The following is a 17,873-nucleotide window of genomic DNA, read 5'->3' on the forward strand; positions in this document are numbered from 1 at the left end:
TTATGCAACATTTTTGTTTGTTAGTGTCCCTGACAAAGTACTCTTTTCAATAAAATATAATATCAAAAAGGAATAAATTCCTCCTCACTATAGAGATATTTACTTGAACAACAGCATGCCTATAGTAACTTTTCCAGACCGCATAGTTTATCAACGATGTTTTCCCGCCATTTGCACACATTGCATTGTGTGGCTATTCATAGACCTGTTAAAACAGACCAGAGATGTCTAACAATAGCACAGCATGGCTCTTCCCGTTGATGAGTGCAACCCACAGTTATGGTGCAGTTCCACATCATTATCAGAAACAGATGACAGTTGTTTTTCTAGTAAAAGTCAAATCTCATTGTCATAAAAATCTTTTGAATTGGGAGCAGACAATATGCAACGCAGCTGCTGTAGGCCCTAACTTGGGGCCGGGGGTTGATGACTCTTCCGATTTTAAGAAAGATTTTCAACTCCCTGCCCATAGCCTGATACATTTATCAGATCAGTGACATCTTAGATAAATTGTAGTATGTAATAAGACCAGAGTGAGTGGTGAGAGTGGTTTAACTTGAGGGAGGCCTTATACAAAAAAGGTTGTGTTTGATAGATTAACAATGTGACATACTGGGCGAGAAACCAGGATTGTATTTCTGGATGAACTGGCATGGCTTTCGAGAAACTGAAATTCCTGGCGCTTCACAGTCCTTCAAATGAGACTTAAAACCGAGGTTCCTTGTATCTGGCAGACTGGTGTCTATGCCAGGGCAGGTTAAAGACCCCACCAAGTGCAACATGAGTAGCTTGCATGGACTCTACCTCTCACCGAAGTCAATAGGCCAATAAACCCAATTGTCGCATTACTGTAGTGACTAGTGTCACACATAAACGTTCATCCCGCCTTGGAGGAGGAATACTCCCTGGAAAATATCATCTAGTGCAGAGCGGTAACTGAAGAGGAAGAAAATTGTCCATGTCTTCGGAACAAGTTTACATTCCCTGGTTGTCGCCCAAAAAAGGTCATCAATTGACGAAATAGGTGCCATTTGTTCAATGGATCATTTAGGCCATGGGAACTTAGGTATGAGTTTACCATCCAAGACGTTTAACCCTTTCAGTTCACCTTTCAGGGGTGCTTATAATACGATACCGTGGCATGCGTCGTTAACTTTTGACTAAAGAGTGGCACGTTTCTTAACCACTTAACCTAGAAGGTTCCTACTTGGTGTGTGGGTACCCCAAGGCAATTCTTTCTTTCAAAATGAAAATTAGCTAAATTTGATTGCTTTTCTACCATATAGGTGGTGCTCTTTCGAAACATATTTTTGGCTATATCTTATGGATGTTCTCTATCTAGAATCATGAATTTTTTACAGTGGGTGCAAGTCATAGAGGTGCTTGAAATATAACCCAGGTGTTTGATTTTACCTACTTTCAAGGTCACAGGGGTCAAAGTTCGCTCTCGGCATCGCCATTAGAAAATACCAGTATGTTCCGTTACCGCTGGTATTACTGACTTGAAATCCTGTACATATGTACCCCTAGGTCAAATAACCTCAGTGACTAAATTTATATGTGATTTGATTCATGGATTGGCCACCAGGGGGCCAAACCCAAAACACAAATATTGTTATTTCTCCGGACCTGAAGGCTGGATCATTTCCAAATATCTATCATCTAGTACATCTAGTAGTAGGAAGGATACATGACATATTACCGAGGTTTTTGATTTGGCGTGCTTTTCAGGGTCACAGAGGTCAACTTTGGAAATTTCAACAAACATGGCACGTAAGTACAGGGATCAAAGTTCACGACCAACTGGTTGCATATGCGACTAGAGAATTTCAAATGTGACCGTAATTGAAATGCCCCTCGCACAGTGCTATCTAAACAAAACGGCTTATGCGGCCTCTATTTTGACATGATGCTGGTCACGATTTATTTATGCATGTAGCTGGCCTCCTCTGGCTGCTTGCCAATTAGGTCAGTCTTGCCCCGTGAAATGCGACTATATTGGCTGGCAGATAACAAAGCAATGCATCTTAAAAACACTGGGGATGAGTGAATCGCATACTAAGCAAATACAATGTATGTGGTAAAATAACGAACATCAGACTCGCAGAGTCTGTTTGAATTCTCTGGATTTGTTTTGGATTACTTTCATGGAAGGCTTGCATGATGTTTGGCGAGCTTGGAGGCCTAGTGTGTGCTTTGGCAAATGCTGTTGTCACAAGTGGTTTTGGTTCCTTCAAGTCCAGTCTAGCGTTCATTACGTGCGGCCTGTGTGGCTCGCTCCACTCTTCTGCTCATGATAGGTGTATCGTTGCTCTAGTGCCATGGATGGCTATGGAGGTATGGATTTATAAGATGCTATGTATCGGTGAAATACAACACTATTTTCGAGATTTTATTTGCTCAAATACACTTATACCTCATTGAAATTTTTTAATTTTGCCAACTGCGTAAAATGGCGGGAAAATAATTGAACTGAAAATTGCAAAATGCGACCACGTTTCAAGATGCGGTCCCATGGTGCGCCTTTGTAAAAAAGTGAACTTTGATCCTTGAGTAGTTACTAGAAGTGGACCCATGGAGGAGTACTTGTTTAAAGATAGGAAAATATGATACCATAAACATTTTATCGCAAACAAGCCAAAACTGACAAGGTAGAAAGAGCAATATCTTGTTTATATGTGACTTGTTGGCTCACCGTCAGGGGAGTCTATACGACAGCCCTGTGTCCGTCGTCGTCCGTATCCTGTGTGGCACGTTTCTTAATCGCTTGTGCTATGAACTTGAAACTTTGTACAAATCATTACCTAGGTCACATGACCTCTGGCAGCGAATTTCGGTCTGGTCTAATTCTTCACCTGGCCACCAGGGGGCTAAAATCAAAAACTTAAAAAGTGTGATAAATCGCTTATTACTGATTTGTTTTTGCTAAAATTTTTATGGTGGGTACCCCTAGCAAGGATACATCACATATCATACGGGTTATTGATTTGACCTACTTTTCAAGGTCACAGAGGTCAAACTCAGAAATTTCACCGATAGTGGCACGTTTTGTCTTTATTCTTCCTAAAGTCTTTAGATTTGGTATGTAGACACCTGTTACGTAGCTCTACATGTTGACAAAAAATCAGGTCGATGTGGCGTACTTTTCAAGGTCACAGAGGTCAAATGGTGTGAATTGACCATTTGTGTGTAAATATGGCACGTTTCTTAACCATTAAAGCTATGAACTTTAAACTTGGTACACATGACCCCCCTAGGTCAGATGACCTGTGACACTGTTTGCGGTCCTGTCTGATTCTTAACTTGGCCACCAGGGGGCCAAAACCAAAAAGTTTGAATAGTGCCATATCTCGCTTATTACTGATTAGTTTTTGGTAAAAATTTTATGGTAGATACTCTTAGCAAGGATACATCAAATATGATACAGGTTTTTGATTTGACGTACTTGTCAAGGTCACAGAGGTCAAATGGCGTAAATTGGCCATTTGAGCGTAACTGTAGAACGTTTGTTAACCCTTAAGGCTATGAACTTGAGACTTTGTACAAATGACCCCCTAGGTCAGAGGTCAGTCTGAATTTCAGTCTGGTCTGAATCTCGACTTGGCCAACAAGGGGCCAAAAGTGAAAACCTAGAAAGTGTGATATCTCACTTATTAGTGATTCGTTTTCAATAACGTTTTTGTGGTAGGTTCTCCTAGCAAGGATACATCACATATCGTATGAGTTTTTGATCTGACCTGCTTTTCAAGGTCACAGAGGTCAAATGGCGTAAATTGGTCGTTTGATTGTAACTATGGCACGTTTCTTAACCACTAAAGCTATGAACTTGAAATTTGGTACACATGACTCCCTATGTCATATAACCTCGGACACCGAATTTCGATCTGATCTGGTACTCAACTTGGCCACCAGGAGGCCAAATTAAAATAGGTAAAAGGTGCAATATCTCGTTTATTAGTGACTTGTTTTTGATGATATTCTTATAGTACTTACTCCAAGCAACGATACCTCACATGTCATAACGACTTTGGTTTGACCTCTATACTATACATGTACAATGTTTCTTAACCTGGATGAATTCCAAAGCACCAAATATCTATACGGTGAGCACAATGGCCCCTGGTCATTTAATTTTTAATAATATTTTTTATGGTAGGTACTCCAAGCAAGGGTACATCACATGTCATACCGACTTTGGTTTGACCTGTATACGATACATGTAGCATGTTTCTTAACCATTATGAATTGTGAGTTTTTTTCGATGATATTTTTATGGTAGGTACTCAGAGCAAGGATACATCACATATCGTACGGGATTTTGATTTGACCTAATTTTCAAGGTCACTGAGGTCAAATGGCGTAAATTGGCCATTTGTGTGTACTTTTACGTTTCTTGAATTCCTAATCACCAAATATCTAGGTGGTGATCACAATGACCCCTGGTCTTTTCATTCACTTGTAAATTAGATTTTTGTTTGTAAATTTGGCAGGTGGCCATCTTGGAAATCATATTTTGCCATTTTTAAGCCTTTTGGTTGGATATATCTAATAAGTCTCCATTACATATCACCCAGGTTTTCGATTTAACCTGCTCTTCAAAGTCATACGGATGAAGCTCTTAAAGAGTAAGTAGAATAGAGCCACACTGCTTTTCATTTCTGTTGTCACGGCGGTCATTTAAACCGACCCAGAAACTTCTGAGCGGATATCAGGTCATGTATGACTTCTATGGGCCCATTTACGTTTGGCTTGCCATTCCCGCCAAAAAAAACGCACTGGCCCATGGAGGCCGCCATTTACATCGTATGATGTCAAAAAATTGTATGTTACGTTATATTGACCTTTATTGCGCCGAAGTGTGTATTTTTCGCAGGTACCCGACCCGTCGGCAACATGAGGATGTCCTTTTTGGATTTTACATGTTATGATGTCATTTTCTAAAACATGGGCGGCGTCTGTTTTGGCGCCAGGATATTTGCCCCTTGAATGGCCAATTTAAATCTCTGATATATAGGTTATGTGGCAATATTTCGGCACAGAAATTTGGTCAATTGTGATATTTTGAGTTAATGTCTCAGGGGTAAACTGTATTTGGAACGATTTTAAATACCTTTTACTTGCTCTTTAAATTTCACTTATAAATTTTGTCATTATTTGGCCAAGAGTCTTTTTACTTTGGTGTATATGCGTGATAGACGGCCTAGCAATATGTAAACAAAATATAAGTGTCAGCTGAGCACCCGGCCCTTGGGGCTCTTGTTTGAGTTCTCCACACCATCTCCAAAAGATCTTCACCTAAGATCTACCAAGATCTACTAAAGGCGTTTTGAAATTTGGGCTTCCTGGCAAGTATAACACTGTGGGTAGGTGTTGCTGTCTTCATCTGCATCTGGCACAGCATCTCATATTCACAAGCAAAATACAGTTAGTGGTCAAGGCAGTCGTGGTCTTTCATAAACACTTCTGTAAAACCAGGTGGCAAGTTGACTTTACAAGCACACTTGTTTAGTCTACGATCTCTTTTTATCATAATTAAAAACAACCGTCCCTGCTCTGCTGCTAGCCAATCGTACAGGTGCACTTTATTGTCCACTCCCTTGACCTCGCGCGAAGTGGATATCGCTACTGACTGGGTAGGCCTGCATATTTTTTATTCTATTGGTTGGAATTGTGACTGCTCGCTCAAAATTTTTCAATGAGAGTAGGCGAACGCTTACGTAGCGGCTAGTAGTAGTAGCCTACTGCCAGCCCGGCGGTTTTGCGACTTTCTGTCTGTTCTTTTCGCGTCCGACGCTCAAAGCTTCCGTCGCACACAGAAATGCACAAAGAAATGTCGAAGCTATGATAAAAACGTCAAAATCATCTCCTCAGGTGCCAGGAAATTATGTCTAAGCCTCCCAAATTTTGAAATTTCACCACTAACCCTTATTAATAATGAAACGTTCCATGGACCGTGTGCTCACACTCTGTGTGTTGTGGTTGAACATGGGTAGAGTTCAAGAAAGACTTGCTGGCAGCACTGTATCGCTATTCAAGCCCTGTGTTATTAGGCAAATCTTAGAGTGAACACTATGTAATTGAGACAAGAGGACTCAGGTGATCAATTTTTTGTTCCTTCTACTGGTTAGGTTGAAATTGAATTAGACAATTGGGGACCGACAGGGCCTAGAAGAATAATGAAACATTTTGATTTTAAATTTATTGTATTTTGATAGGGTTTGAAAGTTTATCTTTTCAATAAAAGTTATAGTTACATTGGTACTTGCATTTTTGGCTCACCGGTACGGTGAGACTATTCAACACTGCAGTGTCCGTCGTCCGTCGTTTCCTATTTAAAAAACAGTGGCTCGTTTCTTCACCGCTAGGGCTATGGCCTCAAATCTTTGTATGCATGACCCCACAGGTCAGGTGACCTCTGCCAATAAATTTCGGTCCGATCTGATTCTTGACTTGGCCACCAGGGGGCCAGAAGTGGAAACCTAAAAAGTGTGATATCTCTCTTATGAGTGACTCGTTTTCAATAAAATTTTCATGGTAGGTTCTCCTAGTAAGGATACATCACATATCTTACGGGTCTTTGATTTGACCTGATTTTTAAGGTCACAGAGGTCATATGGCGTAAATTGTCCGTTTGAGTGTAACTATGGCACGTTTCTTAACCAATAAAGCTATGAACTTGAAATTTGGTTCTCATGACTCCCTACATCATATAACCTCTGACACTGAATTTCGGTCTGATCTGATTCGATTCTCGACTTGGTCACCAGGGGGCCAAAACTAAAAAAGGAAAAATGCAATATCTCGCTTAATAGTGAACTGTTTTCAATTTTATTTTGTTCTGGTAGGTACTCAGAGCAACGATACTTCACATATCGTAGGGGTTTTTGATTTTACCTAATTTTCAAGGTCACAGAGGTCAAGGGGTGTTGTTTTGCCCTTTCTTGTGTAACTATGGCACGTTTCTTAACCACTAAAACTATGAACTTTAAACTTAGTACACATGACCCCCAAGGCCGGATAACCTGTGACACTGATTTTCGGTCCGGTCTGAATCTTGGACTTGGCCACCAGGGGGTCAGAAGTGGAAACCTAAAAAGTTTGATATCTCTCTTATGAGTGACTCGTTTTCGATAATTTTTTTATGGTAGGTACTCAGAGCAAGGATACATCACATATCCTACAGCTTTTTGATTTGACCTAATTTTCAAGGTCTCAGAGGTCAAATGGTGGGAAATGGCCATTTGAGTAACTATGGCACCATACTTAACTAATAAAGCTATGAACTGGAAATTTGGTACACATGACTCCCTACATCATGTTACCTCGGACACCGAATTTTGATCTGATCTGAATCTCGACTTGGCCACCAGGAGGCCAAAACTAAAAAAGGTAAAAAGGGCAATAGTTCGCTTAGTGACTTGTTTTCGATGATATTTTTATGGTAGGTACTCCAAGTAACGATACATCACATGTCATACCAACTTTGATTTGACCTATATACTATACATGTAGCATGTTTCTTAACCAGGATGAATTCCTAACCACCAAATATGTATGCGGTGAGGACAATGGCCCCTCGCCATTTCATTTTTATTTGGCACGCAGCCATCTTGGAAACATTTTTACTAGCTTTTTTGTGGTTTGTTAAACTTGCCATATCTTACCAGCTTACTCGTGCATTACCCCTACTGTACAGTAAATTAGGAGAGATGTCCACTTTCTCGATGGCAGTACAGTGTACATTTTCACAAAATGAGAAAGCTCCAATCCAACAATGCTGCCACCTGGAAAGAGGGAACCTCTTGTCATGTACAGTTCCTCCCCGTATGTATAACCAGGTCCAACACCTTGGGGGCAAATGTCCTATGGGGGAAGATGTCCAGGGGGTTAAAGTCCTATCGGGGCAGATGTCCGGGGGATAACTGTCCTAAGGGGGAGATATCTCCAGGGGGCAAATGTCCGGGGGGGGGGGCAAATGTCCAGCGGAAACGGTCCTAGAATCAGTTCATACACAACCCATTCCTGGCACAGACACTTTAAAATCATGGACCACAGCTGGCCATGCTTGTATGTAGCCTGATTAAAATTTAAGAATGTCCAAGGTGCAATAACATTCCCACTGGTTCAACTATCTAACTATCAGTACAGCGTCCTGCTTGCTGCATGCCATGATGAATCCCACCTGAATAATTTAAAAGCTTGGGATATCAGCATGCATGTTTGATCAGTTTGAGAAGTAAACGTTTCCCTTAGTACACTTAGAACAAGCCCCCCCCCCCCTCGCGTATACTACATTGAATTCAAGCATTGGACAAGTTGGAAAGGCCACGCTTTTGAAAAATGTGCCAAAACCCTGGTCGCATGACCTGTGGCATGACAACGAGCATTCATCTGCTATGTCTAGGTCCTTCAAAAATGCAAGATATCGTGTTAGATTTGTGCAATCATTTGGTATAATTACATCTAGGAGATTCATCAAAACATTGTTCTGGTCTTCATTCACGTATTTATGACTTTTCATGGTTTTAATATTCGATATGATGAAAATACTTGCAACACGAAATCCCACACAAAATCGTCAAATCCGTAGCAACATCCAGGTCCTCAGCATTCCAGTTCCCAAGGGCCATGAGAGAGAACGAGGGTGATTGCCTGACACGTTTTGGCGGCCAGTATTAGTGTAAATACAAACCCTAGATGTCTTTCTTAACAACGCCATGATCGTTAATTTTGCAGATTTCGTTGATTTTTAATTGGGTGTGGACGAAAGACTCATACCCCAGTTCTCATGGCCCTATATGAATGCGAGAAAATTATGTCCTTTCCGATCGATTGGGGGTTGTAAATTTTATCACCATGTCTTCCAATGTTTATGATATTGTGATAATTTTGATGATTAATATGACACTTAACACCTACACGTCTGAATCTACATGGCCCCAATGCCCCCCTATTTAAGCCTGGTTATCGAAGTCTCATGGACTTGAAGGAATGGGGGCTTTTACTTCAGTATGTATATTTTGAATTTTTCCTATTTTGGAATTTTTTGATGGAAACTACTTGAGGTAAAAAGGGTTAATTGTAGCCCCGGTCTAATTGTAGCCCCTGACTATGTTTTTGATTCATATTCCGGTAACCATGGAATTATTCAGCCAACCCAAGCATGGATATGAAATAGGTGACTCTTGACTATCACAAAATAAATAGTTTTGGAAAATGCAACATGTTATGTAAGAGCTTTGGCTATAAGAAGTAAACAAATCAGACACATGCACAAAAAAGCTGGGATCGTGCTTTTTGCAGGTATGAATTTTCCACACTTACAGAGCAATGATACTTTTTGGCTCACCGGAGGGGAGAGTACAATACCGCAGTGTCCTTCGTCGTCGTCGTCGTATCCTATTTTAAAAACAGTGGCACGTTTCTTAACCGCTACATCTATGAACTTTAAACTTAGTACACATGACCCCTACTTCAGATGAACTCGGACACTAAATTTCGGTCCGGTCTGATTCTTGACTTGGTCACCAGGGGGGCCAAAGCCAAAAAATTGAAAAGTGTGATATCTCGCTTATTACTGATTCGTTTTTGGTTAAAGTTTATGGTAGGTACTCTTAGCAAGGATTCATCACATTTGATACGGGTTTTTGATTTGTCGTACTTGTCAAGGTCACGGAGGTCAAATGTCGTAAACTGTCCGTTTGAGTGGTAAGGCACGTTTCTTAACCGATAAATCTATGAACTTGAAATTTGGTACACATGACTCCCTTTGTCCTTTAATCGCGGACACCGAATTTCGGTCTGATCTGGTTCTTGACTTGACAGGGGGCCAAAACTAAAAAAGGCAAAAAGCGCAATATCTCGCTTAATAGGGACTTGTTTTCAATGATAGTTTTATGGTAGGTACTCAGAGTAAGAATACATCACTTACCCTACAGCTTTTTTATTAGCTCACCTCTTAGCAGAGGTGAGCTTATCCCATACCGTGGCGTCCGTCGTCCGTCGTCGTCGTCGTCGTCGTCGTCGTCGTCGTCGTCGTCGTCGTCGTCGTCGTCGTCGTCGGCGTCGTCGTCGTCGTCGTCGTCCGTCGTCCGTTAGCAGGGCACGTTTCGTAACTGTTAGAGCTATTGAGTTGAAACTTGGTACACATGTACCCTTATGTAATGACACCTGGGAGACCAAGTTTCGGTCCGATTCGTTTCATGGTTTGGCCACCAGGGGGCCAAACGTTAAAAGTGAAAATATGCAATATCTCCCTCAATAGTAGTCGGGAAATTTTGAAAAAAATATGGTAGGTACTTCTAGCAAAGGTGCATCATATATCCTCCGGGTTTTTGATTTGACCTCCTTTTCAAGGTCACAGAGGTCAAATGGTGTAAATTGGCCGATAGGATGTAACGATGGCACGTTTCTAAACTGCAATGACTATTGATACCAAATTTGGTACACATTTACCCCTTAGTCAGCTGATCTCAGGGACCGAAGTTTGGTCCAATATGATTCACCACTTGACCACCAGGGGGCAAAATCCAAAAACCTTAAAAATGTGATTATTCCTTAACTTCTTGCCCGATTGCCACCAATTTGATATCATGGGTACATCTAACCACCATACAGTATATGTCACACAGGTTTGTAATTTAACCTTCTTGTCAAGGTCACAGAGGTCAAATGGCGTAAATTCGCCGTCAGGCCGTAACAATGGCACGTTTCTTAACTGCAATGACTATTGATCACAAATTAAGTACACATGTACCCCTTGGTCAGGTGATCTCAGGTACCGAAGTTTGGTGCGATCTGATTTGCCGTTTGGCCTCCAGGGAGGGGGCCAAATCCTAAATTCTTCAAAATGCCATTATTCCTAGTAATGACTTGCCCGATTGGCACCCATTTTATATCATAGGTACATCTAATTCTAACAACCATTCAATGTGTCACCCGGGTCTTCTTTGATTTGACCTACTTTTCAAGGTCACAGAGGTCGAATGTACTGTAAATTGGCCATTTTGGGGAAATTGTAATTGCTTGGACCTACATCAAACCTAACACTACATGACACAAGACCATGCTCTTTATCCATCTTTCCTCCACATGAGGTGAGCACAATGGCCCTGGCCATTTCATTTGACCTAATTTTCAAGGTCACAAAGGTCAAATGGTGTAAATTGGCCGATTGGGTGTAACTATGGCCCGTTTCTTAACCGCTAAAGCTATTAAGTTGAAATTTGGTACACGTTATTCCCTCTGTCATGTAACCTCTGACAATGAATTTCGGTCTGATCTGATTCTCGACTTGGCCACCAGGGGGCCAGAAGTGGAAACTTAAAAAGTGTGATATCTCTCTCATGAGTGGACTACATAGAGGCAATACATAGAACAAACCTCTATTCCAACCAGTACCTAAAAGCACATGCTTACGGTGTATATAATGTAGGCTATTTTGCGGTCTGTCTGCTGACACCGAGTCCCGGTACGAGTTTGTGTACATTAATGCGTGGTGTCTATACAGCGATAATCTATAATGTATCTACATAGTGTATGTTGTACATCGATTATGCCGATTTTATAGTCCTCACTTGACTCAAGCAAACTCTCCCTAAAGTTTTCAAAAGTTTTGAATGGTATTTAATCTGTTCTAAACAACATATAATGACTGTTTCTTATGTTTGTGACAACTTAATCAACGAGTTTGAGTGATTTTCTAAACATTTCTTTTGGCATGAATTGTGACGTCTTGGTCGCTGAAAAGTCTCAGTCGCGGGAGATTTGAACTTCTTACACATAGCAATGATCGATTTTGCTTTCGGCTTTTTAGAAGAAGTGGTATTAATTGATTGCAAAATTGCTACTCTTTGAAAAAATGCGTTTCAAGCCTAGATGTCCCCAAAATGTTAACATTTCAACAATAACGGGTTTACGCACAGCCTGACACACCCGTGCCTCACTGTGGCGGAGACTCCAGGGTCTGGCAATACTCAACTGATAATTCTAGTTTTCGATTATTTGTGTGGTAGTTACTCCGTGCAACAATACATGCCAATGTATGCCATTTAGGTGTCAGACAACTTCTACTAATCATACATAAAACCTTTTTTTTAAATGGCAGGGTGTTTTTTTCTTTTAGAAAAAAGGGTGACAGGGCGCACCCGGCCATTCTGCTTTAGCAGAAACACTTTAGAATTGATTTAGAAAGCTTTCATGCATGTGAGACTGCACCAATGCAGTGGGTTAAACTCAACAACGGGAAGAGCCATGCTGTGCTATTTTTAGACATAATCGACCAGACTCACGGCTATAAATAGCCACCCGGTGCAACAATTAATGGCGGGAAAAGGTTGTGGATTGACCATGCGGTCTGGAAAAGTTACCAAATAGTCGCTGATAATTAAGTAAATATCTCCTATGTGAGAAGGAATAATTCTCCAACTATATTTCATTGGAAAGAGTATTCTGTCTGGGACGCAAATTAATGAAAATGATGTAAAATAAGCTGCAGGTTTTAGAAATATGAGCTGCATATTTAACGATCTCTTGGTTTGATGAAATGTTGAAGTCGGCAAAAAGGTCCAACTCCCAGTCCCAGGGACTGAACTCATATCTAAAATTCTTGTTCAACAATCACTTATAACATCAAGCAAAAGACATTGTAAAACTGCATGATGGACATGCAATTCTTCAGATATTCATTGACTAGATAGCTGCATTTCTCATGGCACATGTACATTGCACTACCATTAAGTGATGCCAGCTGTGTTAATTTAAGTGCATTAGGATGGTGGCAAAAATAGTTATTTAGATATTTCCTTCGGACTTTGGAGAAATAGCGACAAACCAAAATGTAGTGAAATTCGTCCCCTATTTTGGGTTGGTTGCAAAGTTGACAGCTCCAGTTTTCATGCTGGCTGTCACAATGGAACTACGCCATTGCCATCTACAGGATGAGGCAGGAACTGAAAAGACAAAACCGTTAAATATCATGATAAAGCTATTCTGACTTAAGGAATTTTAATAGAATGAAATAAAATATAGTAGAGGAGTGTGGCTGACATAACTCTATTGATTCAAGAAGACAGTGTCTTGGATAAGCTCCTGTAAGACCTTGTGCAGCAATCTCATATACTTTTTTTTCTGGGGGTCTGAAGAGGAAGTGGAGTGTTAGGGGGTGAAGCACAGGCCGTGAAGGTGTTAAAGAACATCTGTCTCGGATATACCGATGGTACTCTTTGCACATAACTGACCAATCAGCTAACAGAGCCAGCAAATGACGTTGCGCACCTGATTATACATGATTTACCCCCCAAGAGGCCAAGTAAGGAAACACAAACACCTGACCACCAAATGACTAACTGCACTTGAAACATGATTGATGCAAGTCTGGAAATAGGGTGTCAGTCAAGGACATCAGCCGCATGTACACCGTGGACCAATTGCACCGACACCACCACATTGCCGCGACAAATTGGTTCGGCAATCCATTGCCGATACAAATTGCCGGGCGAATTTGTCCCATCAAGCTTGATGGTCTAAATTCGTCCCATCAAGCGTGATGGTCCAAATTCGTCCCATCAAGCTTGATGGTCCAAATTCGCCCGGCTTGTTAAAAGCTCGGCTTTGTCGTGGTGTACATGCAAATGGATCGGCAATTAGCTAGTTAGATGGTTCGGCTCCAGGCGGCGCTTTCGAAATGGTGCTTTCTGCTTATTGTTTGCGCGCCATCTGTTGCCGTATTTTATAGCTAGCTGCAGCGCTGGTGTACGCGCTTGGTGGATTTTCGATGGTGCGGCATTGGTTCGCGAACCAAGATTGGTGGTCCATTTTCAGGTGGTGTACGTGCGGCTATCGTCTGGCACCAAATTGTGATTTGAGAGATTTTGACAAGTTTATATACATTAGTCGCTGTTAGACAGGTTTTTCAACAATAATCCATTACATGTCAGACAGCAAAATCCCGTGTGACAGGCACAAAACCAACTCTGTCTGACACTTTGTCAGGTACCAATGAAAACACTGATTCCAGGCTTGTAGACGCCCAGTGAGTGGTCTCATTTGACATCACAAAAATCCAATTCATAGAGGCGCTCTTGTGAAGAAAAGAAAAAAACTGAAAAATGAGAGAAGAGCAGGTTTGAACTTGGGACCCTCGGCACTTGATCCTAACCATCTAACCCACTATGCTACTGAGTGGTTGTTGTCAGTGAATATTTCTATCTCACCTCCAGAGAGGTGAACTTCTCTTATGACTCAGCGTTGTCGTAGTTGTCCGTTAGCAAGGCAGGTTTTGTTAATCCTGGAGCTATCGACTTGAAACTTGGTACATATGTTCCCCTATTGACACCTGGGAAACCAAATTTTGGTCCAGTTCGATTCCTAATTTTGCCACCAGGTGGTTAAAATCGAAACACAAAAAGTGCTATATCTCCCTAACTAAGGGCTCGAGCATTTATCAAATGTACGTAATGACAATACATGACATATCACACAGGTTTTAGACTGGATCTACTTTTCAACGCCACGGACAGTGAGAATCCATATGAAAACTATTGTACAGGCAGTTACTATCAGTTGAAAGCTAATGAACTGCGTTTTATCAAGTTTTTTGAATCCATTTTTCCCTGTGTTTGGCTCATTGTAGGGGAGTCTTTACAACACCACAGCCTCCGTTGTCGTCCGTTGTTGTCGTCGTCTGTATCCTGTTTCAAAAACAGTTGCATGTTTCTTAACCGCTAAAGCTATGAACTAGAAACTTCGTACACTGGACCCCCAGGTCAGCTGACCTCGGACAATGAATTTCGGTCCAATCTGATTTTTCACTTGGCCACCAGGGGGCCAGAAGGAGAATCCTAAAAAGTGTGATATCTCTCTTACGAGTGACTCATTTTCGATAAAAATTTTATGGTAGGTTCTCCTAGCAAGGATAATATTATGGGGGAAAAGAGACTAGCGGTAGAAAGAAGTCGGAGTCCTGTCGGTTTTGTTCACTTCTTCTAATTCAATAAACTTTCATGAAAGCAAATACATTGACAGTTACAATTACAAATACAGATTGGAAGTCCAAATATGTGTGTGCCTCGTCTGGAGTCCAAACCTGATTTACTCCACAATAACATTAGATTCACCAAGAAAACTTGTAACTAACGACATAAATTACCTGGAGACAGAAATACAAACAATGCAAAACAATTGTAAACAGTAACATGTTTTGAAGTGGCTAATCCTACATCTATAACATGGTTATTAATATTAATACTCATCATAAAACCATTGTTTAAATGTAAATCCTGACCAAGCTGTGTTAAGTCATATCAGAAGGTAAAAGTAAAATTGGAGAATGATTGTGTTTGGGAATATAGAATAATGAACAAAATACATATCTGCCAAATCATCAAAGATTTGCACCATAAAAATACATCACTTATCCTACAGGTATCTGATTTGACCTAATTTTCAAGGTCACAGAGGTCAAATGGTGTAAATATTCCATTTGAGTGTAACTATGGCACGTTTCTTAACCGCTTAAGCTATGAACTGCCCTGGGCAACAGACACGAGGTAGTTTTTCAGTTCCTGCAGAGGCCTAATCATACATCACAGGCACCATAATCCATATATTTCTGAATTAATATTAATCCAGAGAAGAAGTCTACAGCATTTTCATTGTATTTAATTCATAAGTGCACCGATAGGTGGCGCCAACTTTGACACCACTTCGATCCTGAAAATGGTAAATAATTGACCAAGAAATGAAATGTTGTGTGTGATCTTCAAACCGGCCTCAATCGGTTCAAAATGAATGATTTGGGATTACCAGTCCCACCGGCAGATAGCCAGGTGCATCTAGTTTCTTTATTTGATCATGTGATAACATGGGGTAATCTCGGTTATTTTTTAGCTCACCTCTGGGGAGCTTCTAGATACCGTGGCGTCTGTCGTCTGTCGTCCGTGTTTGCAAACCGTAGCTAAGGTGGTCATTTTCATCTTGATTGGACTCTCCCTTAGGTGGTTAACCACTTAAGGAAAGCTATTGCAATGTGCTGAGCTTGCCCTTAGGAGTTTATTACAGACAGTCATTCTTAGGTGGTTAAACATGGACTTGTCTGCTTTGTTGCCTCATAAGAGAAGATTGGAAACAAGGAATGACCTTCTAAGAAAGAGTTTGAAGATGGTATCCACCTGAGGTACTTTAAGTTGCTTCTTCCGTCGTCGTCCATTAGCGGAGTACGTTTCATCACCACTAGGGCTTGATGGCTAAAACTTGGTGTGATGGTAGCTTTGGGCAATATGCCCAGACGTATTTTTCTTTTTTGCGGTATGACCATACTCGGGTGTATCTAATTAGGTTAAATGACATATCACCCGGGTTTTCGATTTGACATATTTCCCTTGGTAAGAGTGCACTGTTCTTTCCATAACCATTTGTTGTTTATATAACATACTATGAGACCCTACAACACATATGTGGTGTCGATTCCTAGCGACCACTTCCACACTATAAATGACTGCTTGAATTCTATCATATTGATTTATCTACAGTGTTCTGGGTCACCGTTATCATCTCATACAACTTCAGCACTAAAGGAGTTGAAGTAAAGCAGTGTAGACCAAAAATCTCTATTCATTCATAATTTCCATATATATGACCTAACACATCCAAATGAGTCAGAAATCACCAGACACTTTTATAAGTAAAATCCATTTCTACTGCTGTGATTTAATGAAAAATACAATACTTTCAAAAGCAGATTTCACTCCAAAACTATCAGTTTTTAAGTTCCAAAGTTCAAGATTTAAAAAAAAACATGGTGAACTACTGATTCCATAAAGGCGAATGACCCAATTTCCATTTTCTGCTCATTACGACTCATTTTCCGGTCCTGAGTCACAGTTTTTAGATAAATACTTCATCTGTCACAACATCTTGTTATAATTCAATTCACATACCTGCCACGCTAGCCATCCTGACTTTAGTTCCAACACACAGTCGGGGGCATATGCCACGCTCTGCATAGCTCTTGTTATTGTGGTCTGCTAGCGCTGTGGTAACCCTAGTAAACAGTGCCATGCTGACACTGTCCGAATCCCCACACTGTATACAAAACTGTTGAAAAACCTTGTTACAGCATTTTAAAGAGAAAAATCTCAAAATGTGATTGACGTGTTGCCTTGTTTGATCTTGTTTTTGTCATCATCAAATAACGTCAACTGCCAGCTGCTTATTGTCTGCAGAAACTTATATAATATTTACATGTAGTTAAAGAAGTGTTACCCTTTGTCAAAGTTAACTGATCAAAGTTGGCCTATTTACACAATTCAGGGTTATCAAAAATGACAATTATCAACATGTAAAATTGGAATATTATTTTGGTCGACATGATTGGTCAGTGGTTATCATTGTGCTAATAATGACATGCATTAGCCCATTTTAGTGTTTCATAATGTACGATATGTAAACAATTTAGTACAACCCCATTTAGGCATGTCTGAGTGTGACTTTTGTAAAATAGCCCATTGCTGTTTGTAGAATAAGTGAGGCATGGTCGTATAAGGATCTTGAAGCTTGGATGGTACATGTACAATTGTGTATTGGGCCTACTATATTGTACGATAACCTCGAATAAGGTTAGTAGCATCCCGGCAGTATCTATCTATATTTGGTTTTTTAAGATTTGTGGATTTCATCATTTTTTAATGTCTTTAATATCATTAAAATACAATGTAACGTCTAAAAATACTATTTCCCCGTCGAATGCATAGTTATGGTTCTCTATCACTTGCATTTAAATGCTTAGATGCTGTAGAAGACATGCAAGAAGGGGAACTAGCTTCAAAACACACTGCTTCTACTTCCAGGCTTGTCCTAGTGGATTTCCTAGCCAA

General features: G+C 40.5%; 1 protein-coding gene across 5 annotated transcripts in view; it reads left to right on the forward strand.

Annotated features, from left to right (window-relative positions):
- Nucleotides 1-17,873, forward strand: part of LOC135488778 (oxygen-dependent coproporphyrinogen-III oxidase-like) — a 215,130-nt gene that overhangs the window by 4,063 nt on the left and 193,194 nt on the right. For 2 of the 5 annotated variants that reach the window (XM_064773592.1, XM_064773593.1), the window contains exon 2: nt 17,518-17,615. The exons of 2 other annotated variants lie outside the window; for them this stretch is intronic. The gene's annotated coding sequence lies outside the window, so the exon portion shown is untranslated. Of the gene's footprint in view, nt 1-1,731; nt 1,774-17,517; nt 17,616-17,873 lie in introns of all 5 variants that reach the window. One more of the 5 variants, XM_064773594.1, reaches the window with a different exon arrangement.

This window comes from Lineus longissimus, chromosome 5, assembly GCF_910592395.1.
Source record: "Lineus longissimus chromosome 5, tnLinLong1.2, whole genome shotgun sequence".
Classification (NCBI taxonomy): Eukaryota; Metazoa; Nemertea; class Pilidiophora; order Heteronemertea; family Lineidae; genus Lineus; species Lineus longissimus.